The sequence below is a fragment of the Lathamus discolor genome, chromosome Z (assembly GCF_037157495.1).
Source record: "Lathamus discolor isolate bLatDis1 chromosome Z, bLatDis1.hap1, whole genome shotgun sequence".
Classification (NCBI taxonomy): Eukaryota; Metazoa; Chordata; class Aves; order Psittaciformes; family Psittacidae; genus Lathamus; species Lathamus discolor.
Window position 1 is genome coordinate 44,497,524 of NC_088909.1, and position 21,817 is coordinate 44,519,340.

Consider the following 21,817-nt stretch of genomic DNA (forward strand, 5'->3'; position numbering starts at 1 on the left):
CATCTGTCTCCCCACATTTTCCTTCACTAGGGCTGTCTCAGCAGGCAGTTAAACCAGCACAAAACTGACCATAATAAAGCAAAGAGTTTTGGTTTACTTCCCTCCACACATCAGTTCACCGCAGAGGAAGATAAGACAGCACTAGGCCAATAACAGCACTATTCCCTCCAGAGGAAAACTAACCTCCTGTTTATTTGTATCATTAGCCAGCCTGCTCATTTTCTTTACTTCCCACAATCCACTGTCCTACCAGGACAAAAAAAAAAATCACATCTTCACCTTTGTGACACAGGACTTGTGGTGACTTACATGTGGAGACCTTCAACTGTCAGAGCAATTCCATCACATTGACCAATACTCAAATTTCATATGAATTCTTCCATCAACAAACCTTACAAAATAAGCTGTCCTCCAGCTCACTTGTCTTACTGACCATCAATGAAAAAAACCTTCAGGTTTTTTCATCATCTCATTCTTACAACTTGAAGGACTTACAAATGCACAGCTGATAAACTGTATCATTACACAAAGACTTCATGTAAGGTCTAGGGAGGAAAGTTGAGAGAACAGCCAGCAACAACTGCAAAACAAATTACAGGCATGCTTCCACAGAGCTCAATCTTCAGTCAGAACTTCCAGAAGGCTCCCAGAGTCTTTTCCTTTTGCTCAGATCACAAAACCTTTATCAGAATTTCAGATGGGGAAAGAAATGGCTAGGTAACATGCCCTAAGCATATGAAACAGGTTGTACAAAATGCTTATTTCTTAATCTGTACCAACAGGAGTAATTCATTACAACTCCAAAGCTATCTCATATACCCAGAATGCATAAGCAACAGAGAATAAAAGTTACAGAAGTCCTCTGTATTACACTATGGTCTTTGGCAAATAAAGCACCTAGAGGTATGCACCCAAAGACAGAGATCACTTTTAAAGGTTACCAGACTAGAAGACTAGGAAAGGAGACAATCATCCATGTAAGTTCTTACTCAGCAAGCTTTTCTGAAGAACCAATTAACAGAACCAGCAATAGCCACAAGAAAGAAATTTCTGTTCCTCTCATCAATTTATACTCAGAAACACCAGATTTCATTACCTTTATCACAATCTCAACAGTTACCAGTTTGCACAGGCCATTTCACATATAAATACTTCAGCAGGTATTTTTTTGATTCTCCAATTCCCTCAACTGATTTTGATAGTTTAACAATACAAAAGCTATTACTATCTGAGTGCAGGTCACCCTGATGGACTCATTCAGCATTTCCTTGTTAACTTTAAAAGGAAGAGGTAAAGCAAGACTGAAGTTACAGCTTCTGAAGCAGTAATTAGTACAACTTCAGAACAGCTGGAATTTTCCACCTACTACTACCTGCACACTACAAAGAAAGGACAAACAATGAACTTACTGCAACAATACACAGGCCTGACAGCTGCTGTTGAGGAAGAAAGCCCTCATTCTCATCTTAATAAAGTGCATTCATTCTCTGCACTAGACTCATATGTAGAAAGACTGATAAATTGATGTATAAACAATTAATTTCATACATATTTGGAATAGTCTATAGATTATTTAACAAAATTAATTTTGTTTTCGTTTGTGTGTTTATTGTCAGCACAACGCAAAAGTGTCAAGGGAGACATCTGCAACTAAGCTGATATTTTTGGCAAGTCACAAATAACATCAGGCAGGATGGGATGCAGATAAGGCACAGTAGCTGGACACACTAGTTAAAATGCTGAACAGCGAGTTGATAATTGGGTTTTAAAAACTCACACTGAGGCTTGAGTTTTAACATCTCACTGTGATCAGGAAGGGAATTCCTGCAGATGTTTTGTCATGCGACATAAAAAATTGGTAAGACGTAAGAATATTGGTTGACATTTGCTAAGTTACAAGATTTTGGTTTTTTTTTTTGTTTGTTTGTTTTTGGTTTGGGTTTTTTTTTCCCAGATACAAAGGAATGAAGGCAAATTGTAAACAAAGTTGAAATGAAGTGAGGAAGAACAAAGGTCACTAAACCAGGCCAAAGTTCCACAAAGAGGTATTTTTTCCACAAATACTGGGTTCTGCATATTTGGAGTCTATATGGCGTCTTGCACATTTGCTTGATTATCATACAAGAGACACATTGCAAAACTCAGCAAATAACCTCTTATACAGCATAAGACAGGCAATGAAGTTCTAACAGTGAGAACACACACGAGTCAAAAATAAAATACAAGAAAAGTGCTGCAGAAGTTAAAAAGATGGCCATGTTCAGAGGGACAAATTAGCCCATACAAGGAAGGAGAAAAAACAGAAGAGCATAACACCAACCACATCATGGTGCCAGCATTTTCAGAGTACAGAAATTAACCTCTGCACTAGAAACACAATATTGCTTTGAACTGTTCTCCTACATTCTCAAACATCATCGATTTTCTTAGCAACATGGCCTAGTGCGAGGCATCCCTGCCTATAGCAGGGGGTTGAACTAGATAACCTTAAAGTCCTTTCTGATCCAAACCATTCTATGATTCTACAGTCCCCAACATGGCATTGTGAAAAGAACCAGAGTACACAGCTGCTGTTACAGGATCAAGGGAAAATAAGAGTCAGACAAGCTTCACGAGAAGAAAAAGGAGAAATAATAGCTCATTGTAAAGGACGCTGGGAGGAGTCTGTTCTGGAAAACTGAATGAAAAGGTGAAGGAAAGCAAGGAGTTTTAGTCGTGTTTGAAATCTAAAGAGGAGTAGTGCAGAACTCCATTCTCAGAATTCTACAGGTCAACTGAAAGAGCTTTAAGCCATTAAAAGGTCACCACACAGAAATGCAGCACATAGTAAGACCACGCACATAATAAGCACATAATAAGCACATAATAAGACTGCAAAGGAAGATTATCCAACGCTGTACCAAATGGCAGGGAAAAACATACCCATGTCATCACTGATGGATGGGTGTCTAAGCTCTTTTTAAGGCTGCCATGACCTCCACTGCTGATCTGTCCTAGCGCTTCACTGTTCTTTCCTGCAAGTTTCCCAATTTAAAACATCCCAGCTGTAATTCAGAACATTACATAAGAAAGAAAGTTAACAGTCTGTTTCTGCAGTAACAGTGGGTAAGAAAAAAAGTCATTACCTATTTAAAACACAACATCAGATGTCTCACCTTCTTCCAAGAACTCAAATTTCTGCATCTCTGATTACCTTCAGAGAGCTGTGCTTGACAATTAAAACTGATACACCATCCTGATGGGTAATGGCATGCAAAACTAAACACCACGTTAAAACATACCTGGAAAAGAGTATCTTACAATAGCACGATACTGTTAATTCTAGTTTAACTTCAGACCTCAAAAGGATTTTCTTCAATCACACATCCTGTATTTCTACCACCAAATATACTATCAAGTACTTATTCATACTTTATCTCGATTTTTTTCAGGCCATATCTTCAATTCATCAACACCAATTCTTACTCCAATCTTATCCTCCAGCATGTCTCCAATCTTCCTCAGCTTGATATAATTTCAGATTTACGCAAGCTTACTCATCAGGTCATTCAGATCATTAACCATTAAATGTACTGATTAGGCCCAGGCCATGCTTCCAATTTCAATTTGATACAGTCTTTTACTTGCAAAACAAACTACTGATATCTAATGATCTCTAAAGTAAGCTTGAAAACAAACACAAACCAAACTCTTTCCCTTACCCTGCTTCTCTGGCTCACTTATAAGTATCATAAACAACATCAAAAGCCTTAACAAAGGCAAGCCAGAAGGCATCTATTGTTTCACTTCCATCACTAACTTACTAGAATTGAGAAAGATCAAATGGGTTTGACACAACTTTTTCTTAATAAATCCATATTCAGCCAGTTATAGGCTGTCTGCAGACAGATCCCCGCCTCACAATTATGAAGAAAAGAAGCATATTTCCTCTCCCCATTTTCTGTTAACCCTATCTTTTGGAAAACACATGGGAAAAAACAAAACCAACCAACCAACCAACAAACAACTGCAAAAAATAGTCCAGTGCTTATGAATCTTACATCAATATTTTCAAGTACAGCTAACTGAAACAACACCAACTACTCTGTAACTTCTTCTTTTCAAGGTATTTCTTACTATTTGCAGGAACCATTTCACTCCATTTGATATTTTCAGTGTTGCAAACTATAGAAAAGACAACATTTTATATTTCTCAGCATCAGCCATCACCAGCTTACTGGCTCCATCTCTTGGGTAATCTTTCCCTGGTTTTCCTGTTATTGTTACCATATTCTGAGATATTTTTTTTTTATTACACTCTGATCTCTTTGATAGTTTCATTTTCCGCCTTGCATGTTCCAGGGCCTGTTCTGTCAGTTCACAATTAATTTGAACCTGACGTTGTTCTGCTACACTGAGCTTCAGCAGGAAAAAGAGTCATCAGTCAAGCAGCCCCCAAGCCCTGTACACTTATATTAATAATCCAACTAGCTAAGCTTTTACTTCACTGCTCTGTCCCGGCTAGGCTACCCCTCACAGTACTATTGCAAGCATGACACCTATACCACCACTCCTTCTTCTGGGAAAGCAGAAGGAAGGTTCCCTTTGACAGTCAACACCTTCCACCACAGTGTGTCTGGTTCCCCCCATTTCATACCAGAGATGGACATGGCTGCCAGCCTGTCACAGGAAATTCCAGAACAGAAATGTGTGTTTTATAGATGGCACAACAAATGCACATTCTATGCATTAGAAATAACCTAAATGGCATACTGCAAACATCTACATCGAACTGTTAACACAAACTGTGTCTCATGACCTGTGAGAAAAGTGTGTCCATTTTTGGCTAAGGCTGTCATCTCTGGAGACAAAGCTATTGCAAACAAAGATCCTTTTATCAACAGAGAAGCAGAGTTTGGGAACAGGACCTCAGCCATTCTGTGCTTTCTTTCGTGCTGCTTACTAGATTCAAGTTTTGCTAAAACACAGTATCAATTCAACCTACAGACTCTACCACATGGTAGGAACTATCAGGAGCATAGTTTATTTTCAGAGGCAGTCTGGTCTTTGTTACCTAACTTACCCGGAAAAATTATATAAGGGATTATATAGAATACCTGCTAATACTACATAAATACTGGTTTGTTCTATTAAAAATAAGAAAGTATGCTGCAGAAAAACTCTCAGAAGAGATATTCAACATGCTGATTACAATTATTCACAGCTCATTACAGCTATGTTACTTACATACAACATCATGCAAACAGTCACTATGTTAGGATGACTTCAACATTAGTATTATTTATTCTAAAAGATGCATATGAACATTCACAGTAAAAGTAAGGTGAATTTGAAAAGCCATGTATCTACAGCATACCTATTTTTCGTTAGAGGACATCTAAAGCCCATCCTTTGGACAACACATAATTAGACACAACACTAGCCTTGCTATTCTCTTTTATTTTCCAGCTGAGATACCAAAACTCTAAATAAAACCTCTGCTGTAGTTTTACACCTCTTAAAACAATGCCATTTTTATGGTAATGAATTAACTTTTACAGCTTGGAGCACTTGGAATGAATCATGTTTAAAAATCAAGCAGACATAACCAGAGGGATCACAATTAAACCCCAAGTTCAAGTTTTTTACCCCACCTTGTGCTAATATTAAACATCAGAAGCCAGAACCAAGAACTGACCATGCTGGAAATAAATATTTCTTACTGAGCTAGTTTTTTGCCAGGGGAGTTACATGACTGAACAAATTGTCATGCAAACAGAGCAAAACTTTAGGACTGCACATAGTGGAACAACTCATTAAGCAGGACAGGCTGACTTCAAAGAAAACCATGAAACCTCCAGTTTTCCTAGTTCATTTTGTAAGGCGTACAGGCACCTAGTTTAGGGTTGTGCATTTGCAAGAAAAGGCCAGGTGTCCAAGCCTCTTGTGAGGCTCCTTGCTTCCCATCAAAACTGCCATGAGCTGTTGCTTGAACCAGTTTCAGACACTAATTACCCTACCCCACTCAATCTATGATGGAGGATTTTTTACAAATTGTTTTAGAATTTATTCACAATGGCGTCTCAAACTGGACAAACAATGGGAGACAAAGAAAATAAAGGAGTTAACCACCCACTGGTGGAATTCTTTCATCCAAGTGCCTTCCAAAACAGTCAACCCATGCATTAACATCAAACTACAGGTTTTAGCAAATTAATTCTGAGCACATCTAGAAAGTTGCTCCTCGGAAACATGAGCTAACCAACAGCGGTTATGTAGGATGCTAACCGCCTTGTCTGCCATAAGCAGAAAATGCAATCACACATGACTGAGACAAATTCAAATACCTATTGTAGTCCCAGTCATATTGCTAGAATAGCCAGCAGTGGTTTCTGTGTTATAAACCTAGGGCTATGGATTTGCTAGAAAGGCCAGGTACCAAAGCATCTTGTGAGGTCCCCTGCTCCCCATCACCCTTGGGGGGAGAGTAATAGGGTATATCAATGATATCCATGTATATCAGTTATATCAGTGATTATAATATTTCAGAATTGTCACCAAGAAACCCAAGAAAACGTAACAGGGGAACAACAAACCAAGAACACAAAACAAAACAAACAAACAAGAAAAAAAAGTTTAACACTTTTTTTTTTTCCATCCAGGGCCACGAAAGGGCAATTACAGGCTTTAAAGAGAGGTTCAATTCTCTTACAGTCATAACCCAAATAATATGTATCAGCAACAACCTCCTTAAAAATTAATAAAATTCAAAAAAAATAATTAATAAAGATAAGAAACAAATTCAGCACTTACACGTTAACTGGATGGTAATTTTCAAAGGGATCAAAAGTTTGACAACTGTATTCTCAAGTGACTCAATGTTTATTTTTTCTACACTACAATCCATCTGGACATCAAGCTCCCAACAAAAAGAATACAATAACATGTAACAACAAGACTGAGATAAAAGTAATTTTTTCCAGATCATTAATACCAATAAGGAAAGAAAAATGCAATAACCTGCATAAAACACACCAACTAACTTCACTAAATTTAAACTGATAGCTCCAGTTATTAATGCTGTATTATTCACGTGTCTGATGTCTACCATAAGAACAGGATAGCTAATTAAAAATATGAAAGGTTCAGAAAATCCAAGTTTGAATATATTCCTGATTGTGTACTACTGGCAACAAACACAGACTTTGAAATACATAAGCCTTTAATGAATGCTGATTCTTGGGCATGTATTTTCTGGACACAATGTTTAAAGACGGATATCTTTTTCTGCATGATAAACTAAGTATTGCAGGGTGTCTTCCTAGCTTTTCATCTAAATTCTTCCATCTGTCTTCCCCCATAACTTGCTCCTTTTTTGGTTATGATGCTTATGTTATGATGAAAGGACCTGTGGAGGATAAAGACTCAAGTCCCACAAAACTCTGTGCAGGTGTGGAACCACTGATTAAGGCAAGTCCCAAGAGAAACAGAGAAAACAAAGTACAATCATGCACAAAACAGCACAGTACTTCAACTTACCACCTTATTTGGTGTACAGTAAGTATACTTATAAAAGTAATCCTTCAATTACATGGAACACAGACCCTGTGACAGGTTCCTAATGGAGATGGATGAAAATAAAATTAAGTCTAGGAAAAGAACCTGAGAGCTGGCACTCAAAAACTAGGACAATGTCATTTACCGAGGTTCAGGTATTTCTAGCTGGAATTTGTAAAACTGAGTTGTGTCAGGCTTTCACATGGTTAAAGAAAGCACAGAGCAAATAATCCAGATCTTAAGTAAGAATAAAATCTTGTACTGAGGTCTAATATCTTTTCCAACTCCATGGTAAAAACAGCACAGCAAAATGAAAAGCCAGACCAAACGCAAGGACAATCCCATCTTGGTGACATTTTACAGAACGCTTATAAATGATGTTCCCTTGTCAAACAGCTGGATTGAGGCCAGACTTACGACTGTGCAGTACTGGAACCAAAGTGCATTTGAAATCTGAAACCTCCGTACCTGCAAAACTAGCAGAGTAATATTCTCTCGCAAGTATTCAAAGGCAGTTTTTTATTTCCACTTGTTCAGTGTTACAGAGTTGATCTTTTTTTAAACCTCTTGCTTGCAGAATATATGGTTTTATCCCTCCCTAGTCGGCTGATACCTGATCATTCACAGCAGCTTCTACTTCACAGAATCACAGAATCATTAGAGTTGGAAGTGACCTCTGGAGAGCACCTAGCAAAACCCCCCTGTTAAGGCAGGACTACCTGAAGCAGCTTACACAGGAAAACATCCAGGGTTTTGAATGTCTCGACAGGAGACGCCACAACCTCCCCTAGGCATCCTGTTCCAGTGCTCTGCCACCCTCATCATAAAAAAGTTCTTCCTCTTTATCCTGTGCAGTCTTCTGTACACTCTGTGTCCTGTGTGCAATTAATCATTTACACCTCTGTGGAATGTCACAATTCTTATTTGGTAACATTCTGCACTGGGGTAATACAGTAGCTGCAGGGGTTTGGTAAATAAATGGCTTTCCTTATTTACTTACTACCTTTTCCCTCACCTAGAATATGTTAAACATGTTTCAGACCTGACTTGGTTTCAAATATGAATGGGTTTTCAATAGCAACATCATATATCTTACTTGAAGGTATGAAAAAAAGGAATAAACAAAAATGTTTTAACTCCAGTGCACTGTTTTCATGCTTCAGCCTCTGGTTAGCAGTTTCCCAGATGGAGCAGTAAAGCTGATTTTACTCCAAGCACAGCAACTACAACAACCTCAATGACAAGTACAGCAGCTGCTCAAACACTGACTACAACAGACAACATAGCTACTCCAACTCAAAGTACAGCAGCTACATCAACCCCAGCAACAACTGCAGCAGCTACTCAAACCCCCACAGCAACAAAGCACAGCAGCTGCACCAACCCCAAATACTGCAGCCACTGCAACCACAGTGATAGTCACTTCAGCTAAACCAAAGGACCAATCAATGCTAATACCAGTTGCTTCTGTAAGCAAGAGGAAAAGCAAGTAAGAGTCACAAAGAAGAACCTGTACAGTGAAGAAAGATCAAGAACCAATGCGCTTACTACAGGTGACAGCATCTGAACAAGAGTTATTATTACGGGGATCAGTTTTAGAGGTCAAACTTCACGTTTTAGTTTATGGCCATTGCTCCTCATCCTGGTGCTGGGTGCCACTGTAAGGAATCTGGCACCATCCTCCTGGCACCCACCCTTGAGATATTTGTATGCAATACTGAGATCCCTTCTCAGTCTTCTCTCCTCTAGACTGAACAGGCCCAGCTCCTGCAATCTCTTCTCATAGGAGAGATGCTCCAAACCCCTGATCATCCTTATGGCCCTCCACTGGACCCTCTCCAGTAGCTCCTTGTCTTTCTTGTACTTATAAGCCCAGAACTGGACACAGTACTCCAGATGTGGCCTCACCAGGGCTGAGTAGAGGGGGAAGATCACCTCTTCCAACCTGCTGGCTAAAGGGGGGATTTAGATTAGATATGAGGAGTAAATTCTTTATTATGAGGGTAGTGACACAGGGGAACAGGTTGCCCAGAAGAGCAGTGGATGCCCCATTCCTTGCAGTGTTCAAGGCCAGGCTTGGATGTGACTTTGAACGACGTGATCTAATGGAAGGTATCCCTGCCTATAGTAGTGGGGTTGGAACAAGATGATCTTTGAGGTCCCTTCTAACTCAAACCATTCTATGATTCTATGATGATCAGAATTTAAAGAAAGAAAATATAGCAACAAAAATATAGCGACAGGATGAACCTGCTCATGTTTTTCTTCCTATGTGTTTTCTTGTGGCCACTACTGTGAAAATTGGTTTGGTAAGTGCAGACTTTGAGAAAAAAGGTTTTTTCCTCAACAGAGTGGTCTACACTCTGCTTGACAACTCCCACCAACACTGGGGAATTATTAATTGCTAAACATGAAAATACACAGCAGAAAGGAGGAATCTGAGAATCTCACAGCTGTAAAATAAGTATATTCTTTACACTGTTGAAGACCTTGACATATTGCAATCAGCTCCCTTCACAACAATGCATGTCCCAACTCAACATTAACACAGCACTCCTCTGCACACTGAAAAGTGGCAGAAGACATACGCTAGCAATCACACAAGGCCAAACCTCTGTCTTTTTTAATCCTAGTATAAACGTTACAGTTGCCCTACTGACGGATTTGGAACTTCATATCTATCCATTTATTTCTCACTAAATATGTATGTTAAATGCTACACACTTCTTTTATTTACCTATTTGATTTACAGGACCTTTCACAAATTCATCACAATTTATCCCACACCAGTAGCTTCTTCATGGTTTCCCACACACACACCAATGTTCAGTGCAGTTCTGAGCTCCTGATTTAACTATTTTCTCTGACACTCAGATGACTACTGCCAATTTATACACAAATCTTAGAACATACAAGCACAAAAAAGAACAGTAAAAGATTATTTTAGGAAAAATGAATTTTTATACTACTTTTTAAACACAAAAATTATGGATGCTTTTGTTATATCATAGTTCTTTTTCCTATATGCTCTCTCCTGAAGACTCACAGAAGAAATCAAGCAGACAAATTCTGTACGACTCTTAATTAAAAGTCTGTCCCACATTCAGATAACAAAGAGTAAAATACCTCATATTTTAGGTAAGGACCATATGTATTAAGTAACTAAAAGATTATTTTTATTCCAGAACGTTTCAGTTATAAGGCCACTCTCTACCCATTTATATAAGAAGATTCCAGGACAGTCAGTTTTGGCACTTAGACTTCTAAACAGTTCTTACTTTACATGCAGAAAATTGCAAGAAAAGAAAGAAAAAAAAAATATGAAGAACACTGTAAATTGATCTAGTTAAACCAAGTTAATGAATGAATTTACATGAACACTAGTTTGCAACTTGAATTATAGTAATAAATACTTTCACAGTTTCTTCCACTTGCTACAAAACCTCAGCTTATTTAATTATAAACCAAAAATTGTAACTGGATGTCAGCCTCAATCACTAACTTGTTATGACGCATATACTATGCCAAAATATGCTCAGCAAGAATGCTGGGAACACCCTACCACTGCAGCCTAATAACAAGGGAAGTATCAGTTTCTCCTTGCAAAGGTTTCAAGTTCCCAAAGTTATGTACCACTTAAAACCACATAGATAACAGATCAAATCCAACAAGTTCCTCTTAACTGGTTTGAGAAAGGTTACTGAAGGAGGCAATCTTTCATGTCCTTTCAACAGGTTGTACAAGCTCAGTACAAAATTAGTAGGCTTAAGGATTTTTAAATACTTGTACCAGAGATTTTCTGTAAGACACTGACCCTGGTGTAAAAAAATCTGTGTACACAAAAGAAAGCATTTTCAAACAAACTCTACATTCCATTATTATTGCTATGATAACAATTCTCCCTCTGAATTAAACACTAGCTTTACCTTTTTACTTCATGACTCTAGAAATTACTTACCCATGTTTTAAAGTTAAAATCAGAAAACTAGCACATTTGTAACTTAATAACAAAATTAATATTTTATTCACCCATTACCTCCATAGCTCATACCTTTTTTTTTTTTTTAAACCAAAGTTTCCTGTAAATTCATAGTTACCTTATTTGGAACTTACAGTGTTAAGAGTAATCTGGAAAGCTATTTAGTGACTTTTGCAGTAAAGATTAAATTCTTGATGTGCTAAATGGAACTTCAGTACAATGATAAAGCTACAAGGCAATTAAGTTCCCAAAGAAGACATTAATCTAGCCCACCACTTGGAAAAAAAAGAGCATGCTCTCACTTTCCTCACAGACATAAACTAAGCCCCACCTATTCTGACCTTAAAAAAAAACAAAAAACAACACACAAAACACCACACAAACAAGGTATGCCCTCCAATTAACGAACCCTCTGAAACTTAATGTTATTTTTAACCATAAGATCAGATTCTGAAGCTTTTCAAAGCAAACAGAACAAAAAGCAAAACAAATGAAAGCAATGAGTATTTTTTCAGTTAACAGCTTTTTGTTAAAACAACACAATTCACCTTCAGCTGCAAAAACAAACCTCTGCTGTAAACAGTGTTTAAGGTTGCCTTTTACTTCTAGCAAGGCTGATCCTGTTGATCTCAAGTATCCAGAATCCATCCTTAATAGTAGACTGCTTTGCATTTGTTTGGGTTTTTGTTTTGGTTTATGGTTGTAAAGTTACCTCTCACTGTTGAAGTATAAGAAGAAAGCCAAGCACCTGCAAGATGTTAAAATAACTAACTGCCCTGGGTTTACCAGGAGCCGTTTTGCTCCTTCTTAGTAACTGGTGCAAGCTCTGTGTTTTGACTTCCAGCCTGGGCAGAGAGCTGATAATACCGATTGTTTTTAATTGTTGCTAAGTAATGTTTATTCTGGCCAAGGACTCTGTGAGTCTCATGCTCTGCTGGGGACGAGGGAGGCCGGGAGGAAGCAGAGACGGGACACCTGACCCAGACTAGCCAAAGAGGTATTCCATACCATAGCACGTCATGCCCGGAGGGGGAACTGGAAGTGACCCGGAAGGGGCAGGCTCTCGCTCTTCGGGGGGGTCGAACTCGTTCGGCGGTGGTATCGTATTCTCTTGTTATTTTCTCTTATCAGTATTGTCATTGGTGGTAGCAGCGGTGATTTGTGTTGTACCTTGGTTACTGGGCTGTTCTTGTCTCGACCCATGGGAGCTGCATTCTCCTGATTTTCCTCCCCATCCCTCTGGGAGTGGGGAGGGTCAGGGGGTGAGTGGACAACCTGTGTGGATCAGTTTAAACCACGACAGTTCTTTTTGGCGCCCAACGTGGGGCACGAAGGGTTGAGATAACGACAGATCTGACCAGATTAATAGTCACTCGTCACAATGCTGATTTATTGGCTCTCAAAGCTGTTCCTCTGGGTCTCACAGGTTCAGAACTCTGTACATTACATACAGCCGGTATTTGCTGTGGTAATGTTTTTCAAGTGTGGGGCATGGGCTAAGGTTTTTGTCTCATTGTACTTTTTTATAATGACTTGCAATACAATAGAATCATTGATCATGAAACTGATCGGTCTTATGCTCCCAGTGTGGTCACCACCTTTATACTTTGGGAGGTATATAATACAGGTGCTTAGCAATTTCACATTTTTTTTCTCCTTCTCGGGTGGTCAACCTGCGAAGGAAACACTCTTTTACCCTCCTAGCCCCCCTCTCAGACCAGCTACAGCATCATTTGAGAGTTTTGAAGTTCTTGAATGGCCTTTTAATATTGTTGAGACCTGTTTCCTGATTGTGATGGGGATTTCCATGTTGGCCCGCATACGGAGTGTGTTTTGCCCACAACCATCTCGTCTGATTTCAAGAGTTAAGCAGAGTCAGGTTTGGGCCTTGTCTGGGGTTAAACGACGATATAGGAGGACCAAGAGATTTTCCCCGGGGCTGGACAGCCATGAGTGGCAGGGTGTGTGGGATAGCATGGGCAAGTATCTAGGTCAGTGGGCTCCTCCAGTACTTTGGAATTTCACCACCGAACAAGTGCAAAATCCGGAAGAATTAGTAAAACACTTAAATGAGGTGTGTGGTCAGTCTGGCCATACCAGAGACGGACAAATCACGGCAACGTGCTGGGGCTTGGCCTATGCTTACAGGGCTTTGTTCAACACTATCCAGCACCTTCAAAAGGAAAAAAATGCCCCTGCATCTGAGGGCAAAGCAACAGTCAGTGCAGCTACTCCAGCTCCAAGTACAGCAGCTACACCACCCCTAGTGGCGAGTACAGTCGCTACCCAAACTCTGGCTGCAATAGACAGCACGGCTACCCCAGCTCCAAGTACAGCAGCTACACCATCCCCAGCGACAAGTACAGTTGCTACTCAAACCACAGTGAAAATCACTGTAGCTAAACCAGAGGATCAATTTGTACCAATATCAGTTGCCCCTGTACGCAAGAGAAAAAGCAAAAAGGAGGCAAGAAGGGTGAAGCAACATGAAGAAACAATGTATTCACCACCTGGTCCAGAATCTGAGGAGGAGTCATCATCGCATGATGACGAAGAAGAAGAGGTTGCCCAGGGGGGTTGTGGAGTCTCCTACACTGGAGATATTCAAGGCCCGCCTGGACAAGTTCCTGTGTGATGTACTGTAGGTTACCCTGCTCTTGCAGGGGGGTTGGACTAGATGATCTTTTGAGGTCCCTTCCAACCCTTGGGATTCTGTGATTCTGTGATTCTGTGACTTCTCGACCTCGGACCTCAACTGAGCTACGGAATATGCGAAAAGATTTTACCCGTCAACCAGGGGAGCACATCATCACCTGGTTGCTCCGATGCTGGGACAATGGGGCCGATGGTCACGAACTAGAAGGTAGTGAAGCCAAGCAGCTGGGATCACTTGCTAGAGAAGGGGGAATTGACAAAGCAATTGCAAGAGAGAAAAAGTCCCTCAGTCTTTGGAGGCGGCTCTTGGCAGCTGTGAAAGAAAGGTTTCCATACAAGGATGATGTTATGAGTCGTTCGGCTAAGTGGACTACTTTAGACAAAGGCATCCAGTCTCTGAGGGAATCAGCCATCATAGAGATATCTATCACATCAAGCCAAATAATGGGGATGTACCCATAGACCCAGATGAAGTCGAATGTACACGACCCATGTGGCGAAAACTAACACGGAATGCACCGTCATCATATGCCCATTCATTGGCAACAGTAACCTGGAATGCTATAGTACCACTGACAGTGGATGAAATGATTCATAAACTCCGAGAGTTCAAAGACAACCTCACCCCTTCCATCATCTCAGCTGTGGAAAAACTGTCCCAGGATCTCAAACAATTGAGGGACGATCTATCTGATTTATCCAGCTCCTCACGTGTACCAACACACGTCTCAGCTATTAACAAAAGGCGTCCTATTCTTCGAGAGAGAAGATACAGAAGGTATACGCCACGGGCCACCCTATGGTTTCATCTGCGGGATCATGGAGAAGACATGACAAAGTGGGACGGAAAACCTACTTCAGTTTTGGAGGAACGAGTGGGCGAATTGAAGAGGGGAGCAAGGCCCAAGACTCATCATCCCATGAGAGCTGCGGCTTCAGTCTCTGGTGAGCAGGCCCCCAGATGGAGTGGAAGAGCTGACTTTACTCCAGCTCCTGTGATAGCGAAGAATAATCCCTTTCAATATGACTTAAGTGTTCAAAGTTGTGATGACTATTAGAGGGGCCTTGCCTCCAGCCAGGTGGAGGTAGGGGATAATCGGATTTACTGGACTGTGTGGGTCAAATGGCCTGGCACATCAGTCCCACAGAAGTATAAGGCTTTAGTAGATACCGGTGCACAGTGTACCCTGATGCCGTCAAGCTGTCAAGGGGTGGAACCCATCTATATTTCTGGAGTGACAGGAGGATCCCAAGAGTTGACTGTATTGGAGGCTGAAATTAGCCTAACTGGGAGGAAATGGCAAAAGCACCCCATTGTGACTGGTCCAGAGGCTCCATGCATCCTGGGCATAGACTACCTCAGGAGAGGGTACTTCAAAGACCCCAAACGGTACCGATGGGCTTTTGGTATTGCTGCTTTGGAGACTGAGGAAATTGAGCAGCTGTCCACCTTGCCTGGTCTCTCAGAGGACCCTTCTGTTGTGGGGTTGTTGAAAGTTGAAGAACAACAAGTGCCAATCGCGACCACAACAGTGCACCGACGGCAATATCGCACCAACCGAGACTCCCTGATTCCTATCCATCAGCTGACTCGTAGACTGGAGAGTCAGGGAGTGATCAGCAGGACCCGCTCACCCTTTAATAGCCCCATATGGCCAGTGCGAAAGTCCAACGGAGAGTGGAGACTAACAGTAGACTATTGTGGCCTGAATGAAGTCACACCGCCATTGAGTGCTGCCGTACCGGACATGCTAGAACTTCAGTATGAATTAGAGTCAAAGGCAGCCAAGTGGTATGCCACGATTGATATTGCCAATGCATTTTTCTCAATTCCTTTGGCAGCAGAGTGCAGGCCACAGTTTGCTTTTACTTGGAGGGGAGTCCAGTTCACTTGGAATCGACTGCCCCAGGGGTGGAAACACAGCCCTACCATCTGCCATGGACTGATCCAGACTGCACTGGAACAGGGGCAAGCTCCAGAACACCTGCAATACATTCATGACATTATCGTGTGGGGCGATACAGCGGAAGAAGTCTTTGAGAAAGGGAGGAAAATAATCCAAATCCTGCTGAAAGCCGGTTTTGCCATAAAACGGAATAAGGTCAAGGGACCTGCACAAGAGATTCAATTTTTAGGAATAAAGTGGCAAGACGGACGTCGCCAGATCCCCACAGATGTGATCAACAAGATAGCAGCAATGTCTCCACCAACTAATAAGAAAGAAACACAAGCTTTCTTGGGTGCTGTGGGGTTCTGGAGAATGCACATCCCAAATTACAGTTCGATTGTAAGCCCTCTCTATCATGTGACACGGAAGAAGAATGATTTTAAATGGGGTCCTGAGCAACAACAAGCCTTTGAACAAATTAAAAGTGAGATAGGTCATGCAGTAGCCCTCGGACCAGTCCGGACTGGGCCAGATGTCAAAAATGTACTGTACACTGCAGCTGGGGAAAATAGTCCTACCTGGAGCCTTTGGCAGAAAGCCCCAGGGGAGACTCGAGGTCGACCCCTTGGTTTTTGGAGCCGGGGGTACAAAGGATCTGAGGGCAGCTATACCCCAACTGAGAAAGAGATACTGGCAGCCTATGAAGGGGTTCGAGCTGCTTCGGAAGTGATTGGCACTGAAGCACAGCTCCTCCTGGCACCCCGGTTGCCTGTACTGGGCTGGATGTTCAAAGGCAGGGTCTCCTCTACACACCACGCAACTGATGCTACATGGAGTAAATGGGCTGCACTAATTACACAGCGTGCTCGAATAGGAAATCCTAGTCGTCCAGGAATTCTAGAAGTCATCATGGACTGGCCAGAGGGCAAAGATTTTGGAATGTCACCAGAGGAGGAGGTGATGCGTGCTGAAGAGGCTCCACCATATAACGAACTGTCAGAAAGTGAAAAGCAGTATGCCTTGTTTACTGATGGGTCCTGCCGTATTGTGGGAAAGCATCGGAGATGGAAGGCAGCCGTATGGAGTCCTCGGTGACAAGTTGCAGAAACTGCGGAGGGAGAGGGCGAATCAAGTCAGTTTGCCGAGGTGAAAGCCATCCAGTTGGCCCTGGACATTGCTGAACGAGAAAAGTGGCCAGTACTTTATCGCTACACTGACTCATGGATGGTGGCAAATGCGCTGTGGGGGTGGTTGCAGCAATGGAAGCGAAGCAACTGGCAACGCAGAGGTAAACCCATCTGGGCTGCTGCACTGTGGCAAGATATCGCTGCCCTGAACCTGGTGGTGAAGGTACGCCATGTAGATGCACATGTACCCAAGAGTCGGGCCACTGAGGAACACCAGAACAACCAACAAGTGGATAAAGCTGCTAAAATTGAAGTGGCTCAGATGGACTTAGACTGGCAACATAAAGGTGAATTATTTTTGGCCCGGTGGGCCCATGACACTTCAGGCCATCAGGGCAGAGATGCAACATACAGATGGGCCTGTGACCGAGGGGTGGACTTAACAATGGACACTATTGCCCAGGTTATTCATGACTGTGAAACATGTGCTGCAATTAAACAAGCCAAACGGTTAAAGCCTCTCTGGTATGGAGGACGATGGCTGAAGTACAAATATGGGGAGGCCTGGCAGATTGACTATATCACACTCCCACCAACCCACCAAGGCAAGCGTCATGCTCTTACCATGGTGGAAGCAACCACCGGATGGCTTGAAACATATGCTGTGCCCCACACCACCGCCCGGAATACTATCCTGGGCCTTGAGAAACAGATTTTGTGGCGACATGGCACCCCAGAGAGAATTGAGTCAGACAATGGGACACATTTCTGGAATAACCTTATAGACACTTGGGCCAAAGAGCATGGCATTGAGTGGGTATATCACATCGCCTACCATGCACCAGCCTCTGGGAAAATCGAACGGTACAATGGGCTGTTAAAAACCACACTGAGAGCAATGGGTGGGGGAACTTTCAAGCATTGGGATACACACTTACCAAAGGCCACCTGGTTGGTTAACACTAGTGGATCGGTCAATAGAGCTGGCCCAGCCCAGTCAGAACTTTTACATATTGTAGAGGGGGACAAAGTTCCTGTGGTGCATATGAAGAATTTGCTGGGGAAGACAGTCTGGGTTATTGCTGCTTCAGGTAAAGGCAAACCCACTCGTGGGATTGCTTTTGCTCAGGGACCCGGATATACTTGGTGGGTAATGCAGGAAAACGGGGAAGTCCGATGTATACCTCAGGGGGATTTGATTTTAGGGGAAAACAGCCAATGAACTTAATTGTGTGCTGTTGCCTGCTGTGTAATACTTTTAGAGACCATCAATTAGATGTTTTCAGGTTACCAGTGACTGGCCCTGACTTCCCTCCAACCGTCATCCCAACAAAGAATGAATTCTGATAGAACCAGACAAGTTCTGCAGTGAAGAATCATCACCAGCAGGCAACAATCCAACACTGCACACAGTTTTTCCTGCCCTGAAAAGACTGTTACAAGGGATGGAACCTGACATCATGGACCAAATGGACTCAGCAGCTTTATAAGGACTGGTCTATGCACTAAGAGTGTACTGAGATAAGACTGATGGTATACTGAAAAATGTGGGATCTGAGCATGATGTGAATGGTATGGAATAAGGGGTGGATACTGTCCTGGGTTTACCAGGAGCCGTTTTGCTCCTTCTTAGTAACTGGTGCAAGCTCTGTGTTTTGACTTCCAGCCTGGGCAGAGAGCTGATAATACCGATTGTTTTTAATTGTTGCTAAGTAATGTTTATTCTGGCCAAGGACTCTGTGAGTCTCATGCTCTGCTGGGGACGAGGGAGGCCGGGAGGAAGCAGAGACGGGACACCTGACCCAGACTAGCCAAAGAGGTATTCCATACCACAGCACGTCATGCCCGGAGGGGGAACTGGAAGTGACCCAGAAGGGGCAGGCTCTCGCTCTTCGGGGGGGTCGAACTCGTTCGGCGGTGGTATCGTATTCTCTTGTTATTTTCTCTTATCAGTATTGTCATTGGTGGTAGCAGCGGTGATTTGTGTTGTACCTTGGTTACTGGGCTGTTCTTGTCTCGACCCGTGGGAGTTGCATTCTCCTGATTTTCCTCCCCATCCCTCCGGGAGTGGGGAGGGTCGGGGGGTGAGTGGACAACCTGTGTGGATTGGTTTAAACTACGACACTAACCAATAGTAATCCCCAAAGAAGCAAAAGCCATTAAAGTACAAACTGGCAAGCTAAAACTTAAATGTTTTCTTAGTACTTTTGACTAGCTAGATGTTGTAAAACATCAGGATGCACATTTCAAACATGATGCTGTCCTGGGTTCAGCAGTAGCAGTCATTTTTCTACTTAGTAGCTAGTGCAGTGCTGTGGTTTTGACTTTCAGCCTGGGAACAGCGCTGATAACACCGACATTTTTAGTTGCTGCTCAGTAATGTTTACTTTGACCAAGGACTTTCTGAGTCTCATGCTCTGCCAGGGAGGAGGGGAAGCTGGGAAGAAGCAGAGACAGGACACCAGACCCAGACTAGCCAAAGAGGTATTCCATACCACAGCACGTCATGCCCACTATATAAACTGGGGGCAGTTACCTGGAAGGGCTAGATCACTGCTCAGGTTGGGCTGGGTATCGGTGAGCAGGTGGTGAGCGGTTGTATTGCCTTCCCTTGTTATTTCCCTTATCTTTATTGGTGGTAGCAGTAGTGGTTTTGTGTTACACCTTAATTACTGGACTGTTCTTACCTCAACCTGTGGGAGTTACATTCTTTCGATTCTCCTCCCCATCCCTTCAGGAGCAGAGGGAGGAAGGGCGGGAAGGTAATGAGCGAATGACTGCATGGTTTCTGGGTTTAAACCACAACAGTTCCTCAGATACATAGGCTTAACACTGCATACCCCATCATTCAGGTGCTTCTGGGTTATAACCACCAGTGGTATTCACCTAATTGCACTTTATCATTTTCATAGAATCATAGGATTGTTAGGGTTAGAATGGACCTTAAGATCATCTAGTTCCAACCCCCATGCCATGGGCAGGGAAACCTCATGTTAAACTATGCCACCAACCAACCCGGCCTTGAACACTGCCAGGGATGGAGCATTCACAACTTCCTTGGGCAACCCATTTCAGTGCCTCACCACCCTTACAGTAAAGAACTTCCTCCTTACATCCAATCTAAACTTCCCCTGTTTAAGTTTGAACCCGTTACCCCTTGTCCTGTCACTACAGTCCCTAATAAAGAGTCCCTCCACAGCATCCTTACAGGCCCCCTTCATATCCTCCTAGCTATTTAAAGCCTGAAAATAAATTGGTATCTCAGGACTTGCTCCTCCTCTCCATCTGTGCCTTTACTTCCATGCTATTATTTGAAGAGTTTTACAGTTTGATGCACAACAAAGCATTTCCACAGCTGAGACACCATGTTACCTCAATAGGAATGCAAATAGCTTTTCTCCCCATGCAATATGAACTAAATAAACATGCTTATAAAATGCCTGCTTTTGCTGCAAGAATAAAGATCTTCTCTTCCATACCATCTCTGGAATCGGAAAGACAGAAATCTTATGAGCAAACTGCTACATGTGTTAGGCAAATAAATTACTAGCCAAGCTTCAGCCCTGCAAGCAGAAGAGAAAGGATACTCATTTGTAAAGATACGAAAATTTATGCTGAGTAAGAGCTGCAAAACTGCAAATTTCAACCCCATTATATTGAAAATAAGTAAGTTCTGAAAAAGAGGCTCAACCTAACAAAAGTCCACAAGGACAAGGAAGCAGTGTTGGCTTCTCTGCTTTTAACTATTTATATGGCTCTTTATAGCTCCTCAAGCATTTATTGCAATGATTAACCTGCTGTAAAAGGTGCAGTAATGTGCATAAGTCAGCCTGTCATCTCCACTGCAGCTACAAGGAAAACAACAAAGAAATTGCTGCTGTCTGTCAAGGATGAGCAAAGGAAAGTCCAAGGAAGCAGGGCATGAGGGAACAGCAAAACCAGCAACTGGCCTGTACAAAGAAATAAGAAGCAGAAGCAAGACAAACAGTATGCACAGAATGCCATGATTAAGTTCAGTGTGAAAGCAAATATAACTTTTTGTCATTATTAACAAAATGCAATACCTAAACACTATGACTGTAAGCAACAAAATTCCTGTTGCTATACTTTTAATACGGATGCTGTGTTTTCATGAATCAGAAAGAGCTGTCTGTAAGACAACAGCGGTACATACTGCAAATATACCCAAAAACCACTGGGAAAGCCTGCTTCTGCATAAGCCATTGCCACAAAATAGATCATGAGGGAAGCTGAGACACTACACAAAGCAAGGAATGCATTTCATTTGCAAGACAACTAATGAAGTCGAAAAAAGTAAATGACTCCCTATCATGTCAAAGATCATTTGTTAAATATTCACTCACTACCTTCCCACAAATATGGAAAACTAAGGGAAGACAGTAACAATACCTTCTCTGATCAAGCCCATGCCAGCTTGATCATGCTTTGCCATGCAATGCCATGCCTTGAAGGCACATGTACTTTCTGAAGTAAATTATTAGAACCTTCAACAATGGACCACCTCTTGAAGAACTTTCAACCTGTTGAATCCAGTGTCCCTCCTCGGATATGTCCTGGAGCTTTCAAAATTTTCAGCAGTGTTGTTCAACCAACATTCCAAAACACGCATT

The 21,817-nt window shown here is 42.1% G+C and overlaps 1 protein-coding gene across 2 annotated transcripts in view; it reads right to left on the bottom strand.

Annotated features, from left to right (window-relative positions):
* Positions 1-21,817, bottom strand: part of MCC (MCC regulator of WNT signaling pathway) — a 221,468-nt gene that overhangs the window by 197,924 nt on the left and 1,727 nt on the right. The gene's annotated exons all lie outside the window — the stretch shown is intronic.